This window comes from Palaemon carinicauda, chromosome 21 (genome assembly GCF_036898095.1).
Source record: "Palaemon carinicauda isolate YSFRI2023 chromosome 21, ASM3689809v2, whole genome shotgun sequence".
NCBI classification, from domain to species: domain Eukaryota; kingdom Metazoa; phylum Arthropoda; class Malacostraca; order Decapoda; family Palaemonidae; genus Palaemon; species Palaemon carinicauda.
Window position 1 is genome coordinate 122,550,345 of NC_090745.1, and position 5,000 is coordinate 122,555,344.

The 5,000-nt window shown below is 33.7% G+C and overlaps 1 protein-coding gene and 1 pseudogene across 1 annotated transcript in view; one reads left to right on the forward strand and one right to left on the reverse strand.

Moving 5' to 3' along the window:
• Positions 1-432, forward strand: part of LOC137615512 (uncharacterized) — a 10,346-nt pseudogene extending 9,914 nt beyond the window's left edge.
• Positions 1-5,000, reverse strand: part of LOC137615468 (uncharacterized) — a 155,205-nt gene that overhangs the window by 124,066 nt on the left and 26,139 nt on the right. The window lies entirely within an intron of this gene.

The window sequence follows — 5,000 nt, forward strand, 5'->3', positions numbered from 1 at the left end:
CCTTAAGGATCTTGAGGGTTCCCTGAGAATTTTGAGGGTTCCATGGGGATCTTGATGGTTCCTTGAGGATATTAGGGGGTTCCCTGAAGATCTTAAGGGTTCCCTAAGGATCTTGAGGGTTCCTTGAGGATATTAGGGGTTCCCTGAAGATCTTGAGGGTTCCCTAAGGATATTGAGGATTCCTTAATGATATCAAGGGTTCCCGGAAGATCTTGAGGGTTCCCCAAGGATCTTGAGGGTTCCTTGAGGATATTAGGGTTCCTTGAAGATCTTGAGGGTTCCTTGAGGATCTTGAAGGTTCCCTGAGGATCTCCATTATGTTGTTCATTGTTGCATTTAATTGTTTGAAGTGTATCTTGACTTCCCTTCTGATGGAGGATTTATTGTAAGCATAAATTATGCATCAATTTAAGGCCATTTTCTTCCTCGTGTTCTTGCCATACATTAATTAAATTATTTCATTTTATGTGTTTATTTTATTGACCATTTTTTATATATAGATTTACTTCAATTTTCTTTTAATTATATTTTAATATTTTCATCAAATAATTTGTTTTCTAATAGTTTCATACAGGGTTTAATTAAATTGGAGTCTGAAGACAATTGTCAAAAGTATAATGGGATGGTTGTTCTGAAGACAATTGTTTAAAAGTATAATGGGATGGTTGTTTTGAAGACAATTGTCAAAAGTACAATGGGATGGTTGTTCTGAAGACAATTGTCAAAAGTATAATGGGAAGGTTGTTCTGAAGACAATTGTCAAAAGTACAATGGGATGGTTGTTCTTAAGACAATTGTCAAAAGTATAATGGGATGGTTGCTCTGAAGACAATTGTCAAAAGTATAATGGGATGGATGAATGGAACTTGGGCTATAAGACCCAGGGCAAGGGCCGGGGAGGTCATTCAGCATCCAGGTGAAACTGCATAAAAATCCTGCGCGAGGCGCACTGGTAGCACTACCCCCCCCCCCCCCCGAATGTAAAATAGGACGAGTTATTTATGGAGTAGGTTGACTGGCTCTCTTCTTAACTTATATGACATTCAGCTAAGCTGGGTCAACTGGTTAGGCGGCAAGAGGGAATCGAACCCCATTCCTAGCTAAAGGGCTGTTCAATCTATCTCTAGGGCAATCAGCTCCCGATATTTACTGCAAGATGCTGGGGTGGGGAAGGCTTAAAATGCCTATTCTGGAACCTATCACTTCAGTACAGAGTGTGTGATTTTAAGGTAGACATTTAATACACTTATCTGATAAGAAAATTTAGTAGTAGTAGTAGTAGTAGTAGTAGTAGTAGCCTGATAATAAGATGACAATGACTTACCAATCGTTTATCTATAAGAATCTACACAAAAATAAAATGCTAATAGGGTAGTAGTAGTATCATCGTAATACTAAAAGTAGTAGTAGTAGTAGTAAGTAGTAGTAGTAGTAGTAGTAGTAGTAGAGGAGGAGGAGGAGGAGAAGACTGAGACGAAAAACAGATGGTATACTACGGCTTCGTTACTTGATCCGAGTCGACTCCGGTTGCAGGCTCCATTACCCATCTCATCAATGGGAAAAGTATATCCCCATAGGCCATGACCTGGAGCGGAGTTTACACGACCGAACGGTCTGTCGAACCCAGTTGTCGAACCTGTTTGTCAAACGGTTCGAAGAGGTGGAGTCAGCCACAAATGCATAAGGTTTGTGGACAATGAAGTCCCACCCAAAAAAGTCAGGCGAGAACAGACTTCCATCGAGCCGTTCGACGAACGTGTTCGACAACCGTTCGACGAACGTGTTCGACAACCGTTCGAAGATCACTTCAAACACGACTGTCGAACCACGTTCGACAAACCGTTCGACGGCACTATTTATTACTATTTAAAATTCTATCTACTTAACAAGGAAGTCAAATGGTCTCTGCATAGGGATGGAATATCAATTTGTTTCAGTGTAAATATCAACATTGTTTAAATAAACCTTGGCATTTAAGAGGGAAAGCGTGACATTACTAAACGGTTTAAAAGGAATTCCTTGAAATCAATTCGTCGGAGGCTGTAACGACTTTCATTCAATTCGACTTTCATTCAATTCGACTTTCATTTGATCAAGAATAGAGAGGATTGAAGCTGTGTTTCTTCTTCCGGAAAAAAAACTAACAAAAATTTAATAGAATTGAAGTTATGATGTTCAATTGAACAAATTGAAAACTAACAAAACTTTAATAATTGAAGTTATGATATTCAATTGAACAAATTGAAAACTAATAAAACTTTAATAGAATCGAAGTTATTCAATTGATCAAAATGAAAACTAACAAAACTTTAATAGAATTGAAGTTATGATGTTCAATTGAATAAATTGTAAATTAACAAAACTTGAATAGAATTGAAGTTATGATGTTCAATTGAACAAATTGTAAACTAACAAAACATTAATAGAATCGAGGTTAAGATGTTCAATTGAACAAATGGAAAACTAACAAAAATTTAATAAAATTGAAGTTATGATATCCAATTGAACAAATTGAAAACTAAAAAAACTTTAATAGAATTGAAGTTATGATGTTCAATTGAACAAATAGAAAACTAACAAAACTTTAATAGAATTGAAGTTAATCAATTGGACAAATTGAAAACTAACAAAACTTTAATAGAATTGAAGTTATGATATGCAATTGAACAAATTGAAAAGTAACAAAACTTTAATAGAATTGAAGTAATGATGTTCAATTGAACAAATTGAAAACTAACAAAACTTTAATAGAATTGAAGTTATGATGTTCAATTCATGATTATATTCAAGTACGATGATGTACTTGATTATATTTACAAGTATCTACTGAAGCAATTTGTACGTAAAATTCATTTTCATTTTTTATTATAAGGGCGAGTCAAGTCCTTGTCACCTTTAGATACCTCAAGGCGTGTGTGCCACTTTTTGGCTTAAAATGTTAAATTCCAATTATTGGAGAAATGACATTTTATTTTTTGTTAAAATGACATATTTACGATCAAACGAATATTTGATATTTAACTTTCGTTTATAAAGAAGACAGATGTAGCTAAGTTAAAACATTCTTCTTTCGCATATAAGAAAACAAAAACAAAAAAAAAAATATATTTTGAAAGCTAAAACTGACAAATATCAATTTGCAGGTAAAATATTAATTCAGGTGACTAACAAAATCATTATAATTTAATGAAACTACTTTTTAAAAAATCATAATAAACCTTTGTTTGTATCAAGGAAGTGACTTCCAGTAACATACTTATAAATATAATTTCAAGTAACATACTTATATATATATTTACAAAGGTTAGTGTACGAAACTGACTTCCAGTAACATACTATTAAATATAACTTCATGTAACATATTCATGAATATATTTACAAAGGTTACTGTACGAACCCACAACAATAAAAAAAAAAAAAAAAAAAAAAAAAAAAAAAAAACTTGCATTGCATCACAAAAATAATTACCTTTTTTGTGCCTTTTTTACCTTCTCAAATTACTCCTTTCTCTTGCCAGCTCTTTGAATTATGATATAATTATGCAAAGAAACCACTATCTCACTATAACAAGTAGGATTTTTTATGTGCATGAAACTCCGAGTAATCATACACACTAAAATTAAAAATATCTTTCGAACATAAAAATATGAAAATGAATATGTAATAGAGTATTTGAATACCAACATGTATGATATTTTTATTTATTTAGTTTATACCAATATTCCCATTTTATTACGTGGTCGTTTACAAAAGGGTCCATATTTCAATTAACTCAAAAAACTAGATATTTAATATATAAACTAAAAGCAATGGGAATTAACAGTAATTGAAAACAGAATCTTCGCCTATAAATAAAAGGGTCCTGATATCAGAGAGAGAGAGAGAGAGAGAGAGAGAGAGAGAGAGAGAGAGAGAGAGAGAGAGGGAGAGATTTTAACCTTAAATGTGAAAGGTGTCTGGTTTCAGTTTTATCAGAATAGAAGCTCACCAGAACGTCAGCTGGGCAAGCCCGACCCGCCACTGTGGTGCCCAACCACAGTAGTATCCTCCCCAGTAAACAGCTTAAACTCACGATCCCAGGCTGGGATCGATCTGCTGCCATGCGAATGCAAGGCGAACACGCTGCGGCTAGTAATATATTGATAAATGAGAGATAGGCAATTGAATAGGCATAATGACTTGTGATCCAAGATCTATAGAATTTAAAGAGACCATTATAAATAAAAAATGCAGGATCTACAAGGACCCTCAAAGGGGGGGGGGGGGCAGTTGGCGTCACAAAAATCAGGGTCATTAACGGCAAGGGGAAGAATTGGACTGTTTATAAACAAGTAGACTATCAAACCACGATAATGTGGCACCACATTACAGAGAGAGAGAGAGAGAAGAGAGAGAGAGAGAGAGAGAGAGAGAGAGAGAGAGAGAGAGAGAGAGAGAGATGCTATGAGTAAGAAGTTGTGGGTTATAAAAAAGGGTTTTTATTAAGTAATACAAAAGCATTACATCTTATTTGCTTTCTGTGTTCACTATTCAATATATGTTCATTAATTCGGTTTTTTTTTTCTCTTGCTTATAAAAGAAGATTAAAATACGTAATTTTGAGTCAAATTACGTTCGATAAGTCTGTAATTTTCATTAAAATTATTACATATAAACAACTCAATCACAATAATCAAACCACATTAAGCCAAAATGGAAGAATTATAATAATTGAAGTTTTATATACTAAAAGACATTAACAACTTCGCCCTCCCCCCCAAAAAAAAAAATAAACATAACAAAAACGTTCTTACCATCGTCTCAAAATAATATTACACGCATAACTAATTTCAAGACATTAACAACTTCGCCCTCCCCACATAAAGAAAAAAAATTAACAACAAAAACGTTCTTACCATCGTCTCAAAATAACATTACACACATAACTAATTTCAAGACACTAACAACTTCGCCTCCCCCCAAAAAAAAAAAAATAAACATAACAAAAACGTTCTTACCAT